The sequence below is a fragment of the Thunnus thynnus genome, chromosome 6 (assembly GCF_963924715.1).
Source record: "Thunnus thynnus chromosome 6, fThuThy2.1, whole genome shotgun sequence".
In the NCBI taxonomy this organism is placed as follows: Eukaryota; Metazoa; Chordata; class Actinopteri; order Scombriformes; family Scombridae; genus Thunnus; species Thunnus thynnus.
In genome coordinates, this window is record NC_089522.1 from 20,569,659 (window position 1) to 20,588,790 (window position 19,132).

Consider the following 19,132-nt stretch of genomic DNA (forward strand, 5'->3'; position numbering starts at 1 on the left):
GTCTTGTACAAATAATCTGTAAAAGTGACAGAGATCTGACCTGTATCATCCTTCATCTAATCATTATCTCCTTGCATGCAGTTTCCCAAACTTTTTTTTATGTTACTAATGTGAGGCAAACTTAGATTGGCACAGAGATTTCTTTCTCAGGATATATTGTTCTACCTTGTTACATGATATGAAGCCTATTGCTGCTGATGAAATGATATAATCTCTTCTCAGCCATCAGTGATGGAAACCCATCACCTGAGAGGACATCATTATTATACACTCAGCCATTGTTGTACTAACTTTTAGCAAATTAAAGCACTCCACATTTTGCAGGAGATCCTCCAACTCTTTGAGTCAGGGAGCTGCTATACCAGTATATTTTTTGTCTTCTGTGTTCTAGTTATTTTTGTAGTTTCAGGAACTTTACAGTACAGGAAAGCCTTTTTTTCTTTTAAACTTTCGTTTAAAGTGCACCCTCTTAGCTTACAGCTATAACTGCATGTCCAGTCAGTAAGATTTAAGCATTTCCCTCTCTGTGACAGTGGCTAACTGGATCTTTGGGATTAAGAGACCATCTAGCGATTTTTCCAAATTGTCTTAGGCCTCGCTGGATTTGTCCGGTTGTTTTGTCCTTCCTACTGCCGAGTTAAGGGTTGGAGCTTGATATGATAAGCCCTCCAAAGTCTTTTATTCAGTTATTCAATTATTGTAGGATTGTGTGTGTCTGTGTGTTTGTGTGTGTGTGCGTGTGTGTTTCTACGCATGTGTGTCCATCCGTGCACATTTTGTCTGAGTCCTCATGAGCAGACGAAAGCTTAGAAATCTGCTTGTAATGTTTGCAATTCCCGGCTATTATAGCTTTAACAAATAAACCTGTCAGCCTAACTGTCACCGTGACATGCACCATCTCCCAGAATGCTTTTGGTTTGCCCCCCCCTGCTTCTGAGCTTGCTTCCTTCAGGGAGGGCTGTGTAGCATTACCATTATAAGAGTAGTGGACATCAGTGTGTGCACGTTCATGTGTGTGTGTCTGCACCTTCTCCATCTGTGTGTTCCACGGGGAAAATATAATACAGACCAAGACAACAGCTACAAGCATGAGTGGAGGAGGAGTGTAGGCGAGATCGGTCGAAAGATGGAAAAAATATTAGCTGCGCGTGTGCTTGTGGGATTGCAAAGGAGGATTTGAAGCACTTTCCACTTGTCTTATCTGACATGAATGGACATTTTTAAAAGTTGATTAAACAAGATAAGTACGTTAAATTCACCTCTCAGTTATCGTTGGTCAAAGCCAAAGTTGCGTGTGATGTGTATTGAAGGCGGTGGAGGCTGTTAGGCTCGATAGTATCCACACACAAGGTTGAAGAGTTTGGAGGGGGGGGGTTGTGGGGGAACAGTGAAGGTCGGGCTGGGTGTGAAAAGAGGGTGAGAAAATGAGGTGGAGGGGCTTGGGTTTGGGTGGTAGTCAGGTTTGAAGCTCGTGACACTTGCCTCTTCGCTTTGTTTGTGAATGTGTTTGTATGCGTGTGTGTTTAAGCCTGCTGGTGTGTGGGTGGTGCTCAGTGCTCCCATGCAGGTTGTGGGCTGAACTGTGTGGTAGCAGGTTAGTCGGCTTCAGCTACGCAAACCCTGGGGATGTAGTGTACTACCCCCTCACTTGTGTATGTGTGTGTGTGTGTGTGTTTTATTTAGACAAAAATTATATTAAACTGTACAGTAACCTTACCTAATCTATCGTCATTCTCCAGAAATAGAAGGACAAATGCTCCATAAAGAGACATTTGTTCCTTGTTAGCAACCTTGTACTCCATTTATCTCTCTGTTTCTGTCTCTCTCTGCCAGTTTTCTTGTCGACATCCCCCCCTAGGAGCTCACTTGTTAATGGGATCACCTGTTTGGCTAACACACTGCAAAATGAACCGTTTACACTCGCGTGTACACATCTTACATGACACGCCACGTCTCTCCGGAGTTTTCTGACAACTCTCTCCTCTATCTGTCACATTTTGAGTATTACCATTCTCACGTCTGATTTCTATGTTAAGACAGTTTGGCACACATTAAACCCCGGATCCAAACTAGCTCCATCCCCCATCCCCTAATAACTCCCAAGGCTTTTTTAGCTTAAATAGCTTCTATAGCTCATTGTGCGGTGCTGAATACAGGTGTTCCTAATCCCCATGGGGTTGCACGGATGCAGTGGGGGATGTGTGTGTGTGTTTGTGTGTAACAGCTGTCTTCCCTATCCACCTATCTGACAAGCTCATCTTCCCCCCCAACTAGAGAGAACAGGTGAGTTTAAGCCGTCCACACCCCCAAACCACACACACACACACACACACACACACACAAATACTCTCCACCACCCCACTAGTCTTTTCACGTAGGTGTTAATATTTCATAGCAGTATCTGTGAGAGCGCGTGCGTGCACGCATGCATGCTCCTGCACGCACGATAGAAGGTCAATGAAAGGAATAAGCTCTCTTGTTCTTGTCTTATGTTCTTTTGTCCCTGAATATTGAATTGGAAGGTAATTTACAGCTTGCTCTCTATTTTTTATAATCTGCGAGTATGAATTGAAAGTTGAGATGTGAGTTTTTGATTTGATCGTTGCTAAAAAAATAAAGGTTTTTTTTTTTTGTGCAGTCAAATTTTTCTTAGGAGTTGTTGATATTGCAAAACACCTTTTGGATCACACATTCCTGAGCAAGCAGATGAGGGATTTCAGTTTATGTGCTTTCATCAGGGTGTGTTCTTCTTTTATTTAGGAATGCGGAGCAGATCGGCTCTTTCCAAGCAGAGCCTCATGATCACACAATGCTTATCAGCCTCATGAGTTATTTTCTGGAATTTATGACATTCGCTTATCAGTTCCATCAGTGTCCAAAGTCGGGCAAGCCTTGAAATCAGTCCCTCGTCTCTTTTTGTTCTTCCTTAATGCACTTCTAATTGGTGGTTTTATATACTGTACATTTTCACTTGTACGGATGCTGTCAAAACAAATATTACAACAAGTGAAGTGATGACAGCAGTTGTTTCACACGTCAGGTAATTCAAGCCGGCTAGATAACATGCACATATATTATCCTTTCAATTAGTTTTCTGTTTGTTGTTAATGAGAGAACAAAGACAGAAATAGAAATTATATCTTCAGAGAGACAACACACTGACTGATTTGTAAATTCTATCTATTGAAATTATATCTATTCCCTTATCTCTTCAGATAAGGGCTGAGCTGTGCCAAATGTTTCTCTGTATAGAGCAGATATTTGCAAAAATGTCCTTTGTATTTTTAAAGCTTCACATTTTCAAACATAAGGACCAGTCAACTCCCATAATTTTAAAACATAAATCACCTTTAAGCTTCAGGATATTCCGACTCAAACCTTTATAAATATGCAGGAACAATGAAAGGGGGGAAAAAGTATTTTTAAAGTGAAACGTCTTTTTTTATCCATGTTTAAAAAAAATCTTTAAAAGATGACAATGAGTTGTGAGACAATGGTTCAAAAAAGAATGCTTTTTTAAAAACATCTATAACCACCGATATTGTTTCTCTCTGGTAATGAGCTGACATGGGACTGATTATTGTCGTTTGCATGATTTGCATTCTTTTACTAGAAACTGGCAAAATATTTTGTCTTCCCAAACAGACTTTCTGACTTATTCAGAAATTATTCACTTCACTGAATGTTTAAAACGGTTTTCTATGCCCTTGAATGGTTCCAGTTGTCACTTTTATTTGGCTCAGTGTTGTAGACGTGCAGGGTGGGCATCCTTAATGCAGTATAATTACCTGGCAGGACAGGACTGGTAAAGCATTGCAAACTGTCTACACAAACACACTCACTCATACTACTCTTTCGACAAGATGGTTTAGCGTCTTCGGCTCTCCGCTTTGCAGAAAGGTCACCATCTTTTTAGTCAAATTTATATAAGCTATTAAAAACTTGAAGGTTTGGACTTGGAAAAACCTCTTTGTTGCAAGTTGGGGGTTTGCAGACTGCTGAAAGCATCCTTTAAGTACGTACCTGGTTGTTAGTTGTTATTTTCCCAGTGAAAAGAGTTTGTCTTTTATACGCACAGTGTGAGCATTTGATGAGAAATTGAGCGGCTTTGAGCAAATACATCTTTAGAAACAGTCAACTAGCCTCGGGCTCTGGCTGGTGAGAGATTTCCATATCAAAGCTCAGGTGAGAGAGGGAGACAGGGGGAGGCAGAGTGAGGAAGGAAAAGAGGGAAATGTGACAGAGAGAGAGAGAGAGAGTGGGGAGAAGGAGGGAGAAGCGGAGGGGCTGATGAAACAGACATCCACTCCAAAAGAGTTCTAGCCCTTGTTATTCTGTCGCTTTTTTGTGCAGCACAGTTTAGTCTGTGTGTGTCGATGCTGTCTGTCTCAATCTAAACTCCTGCATTAAAAAAAAACACACACACAGTGGGGAAAGTTGGAAAGACTCAAATACAAACCAACACCTTTCTCTTCTCAGTACCACACAAATAGCGTCTCTACAAGCTTATGTTGACTGGCGCTGACCGCTGAGACACTGCGTGGAGCAGAAAACGGTTTTCTTGTAACATCTGACCTGTGAGCTTCTGCCAGTATTTGGATCTTTGTTTAATATTATTACTGAAGCATAAAACCATAATTTTCCCTGGAAATATTTCTCTTCTTTAGCTATAAGTATCAGACCTGACCCCATGGAATTGATGGTGACACTCTAATTAATGGATAGAGTTTTCGTTTGGCACTTTCAAAGATGTGTGCGCGCCTGTGTGTGTGTGCGTTTCTAATGAACATTATCCTGCTTTGAGTAGAGTTTTGTAATCCAGCCATGGACTCAGGCTAGAGTGCTAAAGTGCTGCTAACAAGGCCTGTTTAACATTCTCTCCGCTGCTCAACATACAATTATTCCACTTCGCTGCCATTAACATGTACAGTAGGACTGGGCTTTTAATTGGCCTGATATGACTAATGCCAGATCAACTTGGATTTGCTAATTAGTTTTTGCTTTAAAAGTGCCATCAGGACATGAAATATTCATTGATGTGAGGTGGAGCGAGGACTGTGGGTGGTATTAGTGGGATATTAGTGGTATAGGCAGGCTGCTCGAATGTGCTTGGAGAAGAGATTGAACCTACATTGGCCTATTGTGGTTGGTTATTCATACTTTGGGTGAGGTGTTAGTTTTTCGTCATAATTTTTAGACACCCACACACACACGTTCATCCCGCGCACACACGTACACCACCTCCATTCTCAGCATCGCAAGGCCACCTCTTCCTCTCCAGCCCCCACCTCTTCTTTTTTTTTTTTTTTTCTCTCACCTCCCCCTCTGCCCTCCCCCCCCCCCCTTCCCATTATTTCATCTTTTAGGTTTTTTTTTTCTTGCCTGCTCGTCTCACGTCGTTTTCTCTCCTCACCTTTTCCTGTTCTTTCACTTCACCCTATCCTCCCTTTGCCCTCTGCTCTGTCCCAACTGCATCTCCCTCGCTTTTTTTTTTTCTCCAGGCCTCTCACTCCTCTTCCTCCTCCTCCTCTACCTTCTCCTTTTCTTTTTTCCCTCCCACTCCTTAATCTTCCACCTCTCCTCCTCCTCCTCCACCACCACCACCGCCACCCCCTCCTCTGCTGTAAGTGGGCCAGGTGCCTCCTGTGGCCTCCCCTACTCCATTTCTCATTTTTACCCTTCCTCTACTCCCTTTCTCATTTTTACCCTCTCCCTGTTCCCTTTCTCATTTTTATCCTTCCCCCTGACCCTAGCTCATATTTATACATCCCGTTAATGCAACAGCTAGCGACAAATGGATGCAGGGTCCAGTTTTCATCGTGAAACACAAACATTTTTTTGACCCGCTGTAGTCTAAGCTGCCAAGATGAGCCGTCCAAGTTAGAATAAGTTCTGTCTTTAGGTTAGAGGGCGACTTCTCATGTAGGATTTTTTGATTTATAAAGGCTTTTTCAGCACTAAGAAACTGATCCTTGGTGTATTATTACGTGAACTTTCTAAATCTGTGAGGCAAGTGGAGATCTGTCATTGTTGTAGGACTTTTTATACAAGCTCTCCTGTGTTGGTTTAGTTCCCTTTATGGACAAGAGAGGTGAAGCTAAAGTGTGAACAGAAGTGAGTAGGTTCACATCCCCTTTTCAGTGGCGAGGGGCAAACTCCCCCAACGGCCTTCTCACTGCTCGTTCCAACATGTATTTGCACAAACGCAAACGCGCGCACACACACACACCAAAACATGCATATATGTGGAAGTCTCATTGTTGCTGTCTTTTTGTTCCTTTCTTGCTCTGTGAATGCGCACGGTGAGCTGGCAATGTGCTTTTCACCTCATCTCGCCCTGTCTATTTTCCTTCTCTTTTTTTTTCCCCCACTCTTCCTCTTTTCACTCATTGTCATTCTCTCTGCCTTTGTCTCTGGCTGGCTCTGTCTCTTGCCCTCTTCTTTTTATTCTCTCTTTCTCACCCCCGCACCTCTCCCCTCCCTACCTCCCTTCTTCTATCTCACCCCCCACCCCCCTCAACCCCCTCCCTGTTGTTTTGGTGTGTGCGCTGGTGTGTCACGAAGGGGGTGGCGGTTGATTGGTGGTTTGGACAGACACCTGATACTGGCACTGCCTCACAATGTGGGAATGTGTGACTTCTTCAAAATTAGGTTTCCAAGGTGGGTGTTGTCCTTAGTGATGGTGAGCACGATCATGGGAGTTTACACAGTGGTCCTTTTGTCTCTTCTCTCTCTCTGTCTCTCTCTCTCTCTCTCTATCTCTCTCCCTCTCTCTCTCTCTCTCTTTGTCTCTTATGTCTGGCTATGCCACTTCTGTAGATGAATTTGCAGTTCTTTCCGTCACTGTCAAGGGAAAAGAAGCAGCATTGGCTCCAAAAGCCTGCAAGCCATGGCAGCCGTTCATGTTAGTCAACAGGTGACAGTCAAATGTCAAACCGCATTCGAGTAAACACGCTCAGAGTGAAAAGACAGACAGACAGATAAGGAAGGGAATGAGAGAAGAGGAGAGGATGGGACAGAAGTGAGGATCCAGGTGAGGCATTTGTCTGGTCCCACTTCATCAATCATTGGTGGTGGCCTCCAGCCATACTACCGTCCACGTCTTCATCTATGCAAAAGTCCATTAAAAAAGTCCCTTGTTTTATTTCAGCAAAGAAAAAAAAGAAAAAATTGAAACTTGACTTGAAATCTCATGTTTTTTTTTTAATCAGCGTCCTTTTCGCCCGTAACGTTAGGCAACACGGGATTACATTTCAGTAATTCCTCTGTGCACAGCCAATCACGGCACAGTACAGAAACAAAGAAGACAAAGAGCTTCAATGATTTTGCATCTCCACTGATTACTGTTTGAATTTAGTCAGCAGAAGGGCTGCAGCCAGTAAGTGTTGAAACTGTTAAAAAGATCAGTGAAGGGGCAGACCCTCCGTATCGACGCTGTGTATTGATAAACGTCTGTGGTGATACACTGTGCAGTATATTGAACTCTCAAGTCTCGCAGACAAAATTGAGTGTCCTCCATGTCCAGTTCTCCAGTAGTCCACAAAGCAACGCAGATGAGAAACCCACGGAGGCTCTGCAACCATCGATCTCGAGCTACTATGATGCTGCTTCTGTCTTCTAGTCTTCTTTTGCTGCTACTTTTCCTCCTTCTCTTTTTGCTCTATTCTTTGTTTCCCGTCTCTCTTCCTCTCCCTCTTTTTTTCTCTCTTGCATCTCCTGTCTCCCTTCCTCTTTCTTACCCTTCACTGTCTCTTTTCTGACTCCAAAATGTGAGTCTCTATATTTAGATGCTCCTCTCCTCTCCCCTTGATTTCTCTCTCTTTATCTCACCTCCTTTTTCTCTGCTGTTGAAGGACAGATTCGTAAAAGCGCTCGGAGATTCATCAGTGTTGTATAGCTGCTTTTTGATCAGCTTGATGAGTGACAACGCAGCCCCAGGCTATTATATACAAATGTGTTTTTATAAACACTTCTCTATCTATATGTAAATCATTGTGCTGCTCAGTTGTACTCTAGGTAGGCTGTGGGAGCCTTAGAAAGTTGTAAGTGAATGTTGCATGTTGAGGGCTAAGTTAATATATTAAAATGATGTGTTTTCCTTGTTTGTGTGTGCTCTGGAGTGTTTGTGAATTAGATTAGCTGGGAGTGAAGTCTCTTAATATTTGCTCAGGGGGGAAGGAGGGTGTGCCTGTTGAACTCATGAGTACACACTTAAGCTGCGGCTTTTTCGCTCCCCTCTTTGCATGAGCTCATTGTAAGCTGTGGCCCAGTGTGGATTTGAGAAAGATGCCTCTGTTTGCTGTCTGACAGAGCAACAGTCACACCAAGTTACCCTTACACACACACACACCCGCCTCGGCACCAGATAGCGACTGGCCACCAGCAGTGAGTCACCATCATTCAGTCATTCACTTGCACATTCAAAAACCACAGATTCCAGCAAACAACAATTAGCTTTCAGTTCTCGTTAGTTCGGTGTGATCGGATGTTTATGTCTTTAGGACTGGTATCTTTCTTGCATTCTTGCATTCTTGCACCTGGTTTGTTTCATTTCCTCCATACTGTGCGGTAAGGCTGGGCAATATATCGATATTATATCAATATCGTGATATGAGACTAGATATCGTCTTAGATATCGGATATCATAATATCATGATATGGCATAAGTTTTGTCTTTTCCTGGTTTTAAAGGCTACATTACAGTAAAGTGATGTAATTTTCTGAACTTATCAGACTGTTCTACCTTATCTATTATTTGCCTTTAACCACTTAGTCATTATATCCGATGATCATGATATGATGATTATTTTTCAAAAATCTCATTGTGTAAATATTTTGTGAAAGCACCCATAGTCATCCCTACAATACTGTTGCAATATTGATATTGAGGTATTTGGTGAGAAACATAGTAATATTTGATTTTGTCTGTATCGCCCAGCTCTACTGTGCACTCACTCTTTTTGTGTGTGTGTATGTGTGTGAGAGAGACCTTTGGTGGCTGCAGTGACTGTTTTAACAGCTTGGGAACAGGTTTAGTGTGTTCTGTGTGGTCATGTGTCTAGTTGAGTCGTGACAGGTTGCTTTTTTTGCTGTGACAGGTTTTGTATTAAGACTTACAGTATGAGAGGATCTGGACAACACATGCACACACACGCATGCACTCTGAGTGGCTCGCTGGCAGAGAGAGATCAGGATGGGTGTTAAATGTGAGTTTTGAGCCAGTCCATAGCCTTATATTGTCATCATCACTTGAGGCACAAAGCCCTTTGATGCTCGTCAAAACATAACTGAGATATGGCAAGTGATAAAAAATTAAGAAAGTGGAGGTGAAAGTGGGGAAGAAGGCAAAGGGATAAGGGGAGAATTACAACCTGGATTAGTTTTATGTTTATTTTTGCTGTCCTGATTATTTATGGCCAAAGGTCAAAGTCAAGGAAGATGAGCAGTCAGATAATCACACAGGTTGGAGGTGAAACTGAAAGTTGGCGACTTAAAATCTAAATTAGAATACCTTGTTGCATAAGAAAAATGTGAATAACTTTATATGCTATGGGGACAGCCTATGTCTAATTGTGTGCTTTAGGTCTAAGGGCTGTCACGGTTAGGGTTAGACCACTTATAATAATAATAATGATAATAATAGTAATAAACTTTATTTGTATAGCACTTTTCTTAACAGTGTTACAAAGTGCTTTACAAATAAACCAGACAAGGCAGATAAAAAAGAAAGTAGAGACGATAAAATGAAAAGGATCAAATAAATAAAAGCATTAATCAAACATTTCCAAAAGCTTTTACAAAGAGATAAGTTTTAAGAAGAGATTTAAAAGAAGCCAGCGAATTAGTGTGTCTGAGTTCAGCAGGCAGAGAATCCCGTAGTGTGGCAGCTCTAATAGCAAATGTCTGATCACCCTTAGTCACCAACCGTGACCTGGGAGTAACCAGCAGGGCTCCATCCGCAGATCTTAATGGCCAAGAGGGCATATATCAGGTCAATAAGTCAGAGATATATGTAGGTGAAAGGCCGTTTAAAAAAGTGTAAAATTGTCTTTGGCCCATCCAGCAGTTCAATTAAACATCATACACGTAATACCATATATGCACAAACATAACAACAATACTGACAGTATGAATACTCTGAATAATATAATACTATACACAAAGAAAGATAAATAATCAATAATCTAATCTCATTGTCCTCGCCTCATGTCCCACATTCTAGCAATGTTGCTGTGTCAAGTAATATGTTATCATAATCAATAGGAATGGTTGCTAAAAATGCAGAATGTAAAAAAAAAAAATCCCCAAACCCTGAGTTTCCATATAAGTAGATCACGTCATTGTACTCTGTGCACTATTAACCTTAGTGATGAAAGCAAAAGCATCAAAATATGATGCATCAGTTACCAGAAAATACCCTTATACAACACAGAGTTCCCAGAAGTAATAATGTTGTTAGACAATGTCACACCTTAAAATTCCACCTCCCCATGATTTATACGGACTTTGTACATCAGCAGATGAGTCTCTAAACTGTTTTAATAATAGAACTGGGTTTTACTCCAGACCGCACAAGGTGACGTAGTTATTATTGTCGCATGAGACCAATTCCCCCCCCCACCCCCCTCCTCGTCCACCCCAAACTACAACTGCAACCCAACCCACCAATCTCCTCCCACCTGCAAACCAAATACAGACACTTCCTGTAGGTGATTTCACTTCCCTGTACCACACAGATATGTTTGGCAAAGACATAGCCCCCTCCTTCTGTCTCAAAAGTGCACTTGAATTTGAGTAATTATGAGAAAGCACAGTCATATAATTTTGTTTAGCCACTGCAGTTTTGATTAATGTGAGATAAAAAAGTAAAACTCTCTAACTAATGACGCTCTTGGGGTGTAATAAAATGACCAATCAACACACACACACACACATATATACACCGACTACTAATTTCTTTCATGCGCTCTGAGAAGTGCATACATTACTTTCAAATACTTTACAGCGGCTTCAATGAAAAGCTGAAGACTGATGGCCTGATTTTACACTAAACTTTAGTATGAAGTAGATAAGTGGAAGATTCCAACACTGGTTGTGTGACATTTGAATGACACCTCTTAACTCACAGCTCAGTTCATTAGGGCTCCACCCCTGTTTGCATAGGTGGCCAATCCTGGTTACCCGCTATGTTAACGGTAACACATATCAAACAAAAGATTCACTGTCTGGATGTCTGTTCCCGTCCCTTCACCTCTCCTCTCCTCCTCCACCCTTCCGCTTTTCACATCCTTCCTTCCCCTTTCTTCTCCCATCCTTTCTTCCCCTTGTTCCTCTCCTTTATTTCTGACTCTCGTTTCTCCTGTCCTCTCACCTTCCCTCCTGTATAACCCTCTTTCGTTGTCTCACAGTCCTCCTCCCTCCCTCCCGCTCTCCCCCCTCCTTTCATTTTGGGTTCTCCGACAGTGGTAATGAGATGTTTCATTATTTGCATTTCACAGCTTTTAATAGAGAGAGAATTTAGGCTAAGCCCCGGGTCGTCAGTCAGGGAGCTACCACGGGAGACATAGCAGGCTTAGGGGCCTAGAGAGAAAGATAGCCCAGAAACTACACGCACACACATACGTACGCACCCACATGCGCAAGTGTAAAGGGAGGAAGACACAGAAAAAAGACGTAAAAAGACAAACAAAGAGATGGACACATGCCATTTCTCACACTTTTTGTTAAGCTCTTGATATGTCAAATTGAATCACTGACACAGGTGAAGCTGAACCTCAGCCGTCAGCGTTCAGGCTAAAGGACATCGACATTAACTTCTTAGAGTCACACCTTTTTTGCGGTCACTCTGGGATGATCCCAGTCCATCCTTACTACGACTGGATTTCCATAAGATCACTCAAGGCTTAACACCTTGTGTGGATGAAGGTGAGAGGGCAAGGTGGCAGACCTGTACAGTTTCATGTCATAAGCTGGATGGGAGGCTTAGGGGGGCACAGATTCCTTGGCAGGTGCACTGATTGTGAATTGGCAAAAGGTGAAGCATGGAGGTCTTCAGGTGGAGGGCTCAGGTAATTTTTTCAGGTGGGGCATACAGGGTGGGTCGGAGGTGGGGGGGGGCAAGGGATGAAGGGAGTAACGCTAAGTCTGCCTAAGCCTCCTGGATCCTCTTTGGTCCCTCTCCACATGACATGGCTATCCTTCTTTGAGTCAATCTCTTCCTCCTACTTGGTTCCTTGGACGCCGGCCAGGGAAACAGAGTGGACAGAGAAAGGGAGAGCGAGGTAGAGGTGCAAAATGTGGCGTGATTAGAGCTGGTGGGGAAGGTTGAGAAAATAAAGGTGAACAGATGGAGGGTGTGTGATAAAAGAAACAAGGGAAACTGACAACATGAATACTTACAGTGAGATATGAAGAAGTTGAGCAACGACAGAGATAAAATGAGAGACAAACATAAACAGTTGCTTATTTTTCAACAGAAAATAAAGGACAAAGAGGCTAAGAATGAGCTATTCACAGCTAATAGCTTTGTTGTGTTATTTTTTTTTCTAATTGCAGCTTGCTTGCCTGCCTGTGTCTGGCTGTGTGTGTATGTGTGTCATGTGCATGTGTGTTATTTTTGTCCATGCCTGCCTTGTTGATGGGCTGCCACCCTGGCTTGTCCCGGAAGGCTGCCAGCTCCGTCGGATTGGGGATTAACCCCGGGATAATGGCCTTGATGCCCAGTTGAGTGGAAGCAAAGCTGTTTAAAAAATATTGGCTGCCTGAGTCACTCTCTTCCTGTCTCTCCCTCTTTCTATCTCCTGTCTCTATCTTCCTAGCCTTGCTGTCTCTGCCATTCTGCTCTATCTCTTTTCTCTCTGTTTTTCACTATTATTTATCTCTCTCGTTGTCCGGCTCTTTACTTTTTTCTTTTCTCTTTTTACTCCTTGATCCATTTCTGTGTTACCTCATCCCATGTTTATAATGACTTTTCATGGTCCCCATGTTTGTGAAGTGAATATACAAACAATATCAATAACACTTATCACACATTCAGGATTGTGAATTTGAATAATAGCAACAGCTTTTTAAATCTATCATTTATCTTTTTGTTCAAGTAGTAGAATTTACTATGGGAAGTAATGGCTATCCTCCATCATACTGTCATGTGTTTGAGGAACATTGCCTCCATTGTCCAGCTGAATATAATTTTAATTCCACTTATGCACGCTGTAATTTTTTTCCCAGTATTTCCTCTCATTATATGTGAAAGAGTCCTCTTGCAAGAAAACTAATTCTTTCTTGCTGTACCATTTAATTTATCATAGATATTAGCATATCACGTCAGAGATTCTCTTAATATCCTTTTCTTTAGGCTAACATCGTTTATTTCACTTTATTTTGAAAGCTTTATATAATACATAATTCATTTAGAGCAGACCTGCCAAAATGTTTGCTTTTTCCACAGAAACTGCTTGCTCCGGTATGATAGTGAGCTGGTCACTAATAAAAAATATGCAAAAAGGAACGTGTTGTTTTTTTAGCCAAACTGATAAAAATTTGTAGCTGAGGCATGAAGTTGGGATGGCTGACAACATAAATGCCAGCTCTTGGCTACTGAATCCTGACTCGATGTCCCCTCCTCCTTCCCCCTCACATTCATTCACTTGTTCAATTTCTGGCCAGTTTTTACTGCATTCTCCCTGCTGATTTTCAACAAAAGATAAAAAAAAAAAAAAGGAATGTGCAAAGAAGGGAAATCACTGCTAATAGAGGATCCTTAAAAGTAGAAATGAGATGAACTGATTGCATATTGGTGCATAAAGATTGGAGATTTGTTGCAGCACCGTGATTACAGATGAGTCAAACCGTGCAGAACAACCCAAGTCAGATGACAAACTAATAAATGTCACATGCTAAAAAGTCTAACAGAAGTGCGAATAAAGATGATCGGACCATCACTCAGTTGCTCTTTCAATCAATTGTATTATTTATTCGCATTTTGTATTTGTCTGCTTTTACTGGTTTTTTGGCCACTAGGGGAAGCGTAACAATCTGTAAACACAACATTGATATATTAACTTCTTATAAAGTTGACACTCAGCATGTTAGCAGCATTAAAAATTGATAAATTACACATCTGGCAGATATGGAGCAACACTAACATTTATTTTGGATTAGTGTTTCTGGCCACTTGATGAATCCAAGTCCAACATTAACTCTCCTTTTACCTCACTCAACCCACTCCTGAGGATTTTTTTAGCAACTAAATGCTCCAGTATGTTCACCAGCTAGTCACTAACTTTGTCTGTCTGCCATTTGGTGCTGGGCAAGTAGCATACAAACAACACTATACACTATACAACACACTATAAACACTCTGTAAAACCAAAACAATGAGCTGAAAGAGGGTAAATTGTTCTATAGCACTATGGGGAGCTGCAGAGCTGGGCAGATTTGTCACTACGAGCAACAACTTTCACATTACGGGTAGTGATTTGACCAGATGTTCATATGAAAATATTGATTAAGGAAGCTTAAAGTTTATAGAAACAAACAGCAAAATCGGTGTCACTGTTCATATATCTATAAAGGTTCAGCTCATGTACTTCAAATGTTTATTTTTTAATGTCATCAGTCTGACAATAAGCTGTATTTTATTCATCACTCACCACTCAACAACTCAGCGTTCACTCAGTTTGACATGCTCGTCCAACCAAAGTCATTTTTATCAAATAATGAGCAGAACTGTTACATTTGTTGAGCCGAGGACCACAATTTGTGTGTAGAGTGATTAGCTGAGGGTCGCAATTTTGCAAGCGGCACACTGGCCACTAAATGATAATTTGCCCCGACCAACTGAAAATCCTCTAATTCAAAATAAAAAATAATTGAAACTCTGTGAAACTGCTCGGACAGTGCTAACATACATGGAGGAACCTGCAGCCAGTTAAACCTTGTATCTGGTGACAGGAATGTTAATGAGGAGTGAATCAAGAGACATTTTTTTTTCTTTTTTCTTTTTTTTTTTTTTTTTACCAAAGAGACAGTGTGCTCCAAGGGAGTTTTGTATTCGCTGAAATATGTGTGTGATCATGTGTTATCACCCTGTGTGAAGATGTTCCATGTGTAACATCCTCATCCAGTGTGATACCTGAATATCTAGTGAAATCGCAGCATGAGCTCACTGTGAAAGCTGTCCGTGTTTAAACCCAAAGTACAAACAAAGTATTGCAGTGCCTTTGATCCAGAAGGACCTTGCGTTCTGTCTCCCCTCGGTCCTGTGCGGTCAAGGAGGCAGAGAAGTGGCTCGGAGGGACAGGCTGCATTAAGAGAAACACAAGAAGGAAGAAGCCCCATTCTCTCACTCCATCACACGTCTCATCACTTTAGTGATCTGGCTGGGGCCTAAAGTGACTTTGCTGTGATGTGACCAGGACAAACCGAGTGTGATGCCATGACGGCTCTGCTTAGCGTGTGAACGTGTGTGTTTTTAGTTCTTGCATGTGTTTGTGTATTTAGGGGCAGGAGCTAGATGTGTGTATGTGTGTGTTTTGAGGGGAAGGGGGCTCTTGATTGTGTGTATGTGAGGGAAAGGGTGAGGGGGGGGGGGGTGGCTAAGGAGGACAGTCACTTTTGATTTTGCCTCAGAAGGGTGACAGGGACTTGGAGCTCTGGTGGCACGCTTTACAGAAACAATCGTCTCTGACCACATATAAGCACGCACAGACTGTCAGCCTGCCTCCTGATGACTTTTTCCTTGTTTTTTTTTTTCACGGTGAAATTTCATAGAAGGCTGAAAAGCTTTTTTCTATTCTGTGACATTCTGAAAGCAGGCTTTAGTTTCTGTAGCCTTGGTGAGACTGCTAATGCTTTGGGTGAAACACAAAAGTCGCTGCCTCTCTCTTTAGTTGATTGCATGACAAGTTCATTTTACCTTTCTCTCCCATCTTGTGCCAAGTGGATATTCGAGGAAAAAAAAGTGCTTTAAATCAAGGTCTCTGTACTCACGTGATAGCGGGAGAGGGTTTTGGTCTTGTTAATGGTCAAAGCTCATGGGGATAAGATTGAATAGCTTTCTGAGGAAATGAAAAGTCAGAATAAACACCAGAGAGGTATTTATGGGTGTTTACGTACTGTAGTAGGGGTAGCATTGGGATTGGTTCCTCTGGAAAAGGGGTCTCTGACTGGAGGGAATTGACATGCTGAAATTAAACAAGCCAATTAGACAAGCAAAGAGTTTAGAGGTCAGAGCGCACTCCATTAAAGTTCCACTTCCCTGCCTAGCTACTAACTCAGTATGTCTCTGAGTCTGTTGAAGCAATAAATCTGATTAGACCTCTCCCTCTCCTCTTTCTCTCTCTCGTTCTCTCAGTCCTGCTGTTGTCTTACCCTCCACTGATCGTTGTTTTTGTTAAATTTGAGGCACCATTTAACATGTCTTTGGGTGCAATCCTAGCCACACATCCACACCATAAACTCACACTTGCATTCTTACTGAAAACTGTTTATACTCCCTTAGAAACATAGCCTCCTGTATCAGAGTGCAGAACCTAACTGACATTATCATTAGCTTCTTGCATTACCACACAGAATGAGAAGTTGGACTAATGAACTTGAGTCTCAGTTACCGGACTTACTCTCTAAATTGCATTAAAGAGTCTAACAGTAAAAAACAAAAGAGACAAGACACAATATCCTCTCACTTATCTCTAGTGGTATCTAGCCATGCAGATAGGCCTGGTTTTATTTGTCTAGGTTTTGAGATATCCCTTTGTGAGATTAGAGCTGAATTTTGTTTGGAGCTACTATCTACTGAATAAATAGTCCCTACGTTGACAGCCTGCTCTGTGAATTATCCAAAGTAACACGAACATTGTTTTTGGAAAGAGACATATCTGTTTAATTTTTTTTATCAATACTTTGAGCACCAAAAGTTAAAATCCATTCTTGTACTTGGGTGGAAGCATAAATCTCAAAGACTGATATCTCAAAACGATAGCAAAACTATTTGTTTGGCGTGATAACACCAGGGGTAAGTGAGAAATTCTGCTTTTTTGCAGTTTGAGTGAACTGAAACTTTTTTTTTTTTTACCAGTTCTGTGGCTGTCATTAGTGTATTGCTTGTTCGCTTGAGGGCTTGTCAGTTTTAAACTTATTAATACCGCGACTGTGGCAATGGCGAGAGAGATGGAAACTGAGAGGTGGAGGAACATGAATGTAACACTTAAGCAACAACAGTCTTATTCCAGCCGTTGATTTGGTATAGCTGGCTTTCTTTCACTGCTTCCTCTGAGCGACCAATACTGAAGATACGCGTTTCAGAGATGGGGGCTGCTGACCGGTGTGTGTTGTACGGTGACCCATCCACATTGACTGGAAAAAAAGAACGAATAGCAGAGTATTAAGGTATTTCTCTGTGAATAAATGACTTTTTCTGTGTTTTATGTGGCTCTGGGAGAGAACCTATAGACTGGGCTATACAATTGAATGTGCCAGTGGCCCTGAAAGAAGAAGAGCAGAAAGTGGAGGAGGAGAGCAGCTATGTCTTTAAAGCAGCTCGGTTTGTCTCCAAAGGTGAGAGGGGAAGACTCTCAATACTTCCATCAGGGCAACACAGAAAGGGAAGAATATCTCAAGGTTAGACCATCAATAGATTTTTCTAAGAAATGTGTGAGCCGGAGGATAAAAAACGCTTGCGTCAAAACTTGCCTTGTGAGACTCTGAGGGACACTGTTATTCTGCATTCACATCCAAGTTTCTTGCTCCTCACAATTCTTTTATTTCTAAGGCTTAAAGAAATGCCAATCAAAGTGAAAGGTTGTGAGCCAGCCATGCATTGATCAGACCCTCTTAATATCTTTCTTGGAGAAAGGGAGGTTTCAGCAGTTGTCACCGTCACTCCATCCGCTCATCCACTGCTGTTCATAGGTGGTGTGTTTGTCCAAGTGGACGTGGGAGACACTCTGGATTTATCTGATCTTACAAGCCATCAGGTTGAGCAGAGCTTTGCTAAACATGACCTGAAGTGTGCCGGCCCCCAAGCAAACGCTGCTGTCACCTTGGCCAACCCGAGCTGTCATCTCTCAGAATGGCCCATGAGAGCTGACAGCTGTGGCGTTCCCAAAACAAATCACTGCTGCGTTTGGTAACACTCTGCGTCCTCGCGATTTAGCCCTCACTGAGACGAGAGCGGGAGCGGCGGCTGCTAATGCTCCGGCTAATGCACTTGCCTGAGCATGTGTGTGTGTGTGTGTGTGTTCATCTTCTTCTTCTGTGAGTGTGTGTGCGTGTTTGTGTTTGCTAGGGCTTATGCGGTTTCTCTTTGTTTTCCCGCCACCTCGTTGAATGGTTCAACATAGCGATGTGCTCCCTTTGTCTCCCTCTGCTCTCCCTTCTCTGTGGCCTTCACCTGCATCCCTTTCTGTTGTGCGCGAGAGTAAAATGCCTCTCGTACATATTTCGTCTAACCTGTACACTGGAAAATACACAGGTGATAATGTTTTATCTGTGCTCAAGGAAAAATTCACTTACATCTTAGATCAATTTTTGTGAGATGAACCAGGAGCAGAGAAGCTTTATGGGCTGATAGATTGTAAAAATTCAGATCTTGAGCTGTTCTGTGGCTTTTTTTTTTTTGTAAGAGTAACAATAAAATATGCCAGCGTCCCTCGAACATCACCATGAATGCTATCAATGAATACAGAAAGTTGGATCCTCATTCAGTGACAGCTGAGCAGCTCCACAAATTGTCATTAAGGATCTATTCTCTGTAGTTTTCAGAAAAACTTTGTGTTCACAACCTAGACTGAACTGTGCAAGATCAGAAACACTGAGGTGAAGGTTCAAGAGTGAATTTTCATCTTAACTAGACAGTTGATTGAAGGTTCACAGTCGAAAAGTGAGATTAAAAAAAAAAAATAACAAGGATCAACTGAGGCTGTGTTTATTGATAAATTTAATGGTAAAGTGATCTGTACTAATTGAGGTGTTTTTCTCATTTTCAACAGTTTTGTGACAGTGTTACGCTTTATAACTGACATTTTTAATGAGCTTACACACACTCTCTCTCTCTCCCTCACACACACACACACCCCCGCACACGCACATACAAATGAACCTGTCAGACACGGTTTAAACACAGAGATTTTTG

The 19,132-nt window shown here is 41.9% G+C and overlaps 1 protein-coding gene across 6 annotated transcripts in view; it reads left to right on the forward strand.

Moving 5' to 3' along the window:
• Positions 1–19,132, forward strand: part of zbtb46 (zinc finger and BTB domain containing 46) — a 61,951-nt gene that overhangs the window by 1,991 nt on the left and 40,828 nt on the right. The gene's annotated exons all lie outside the window — the stretch shown is intronic.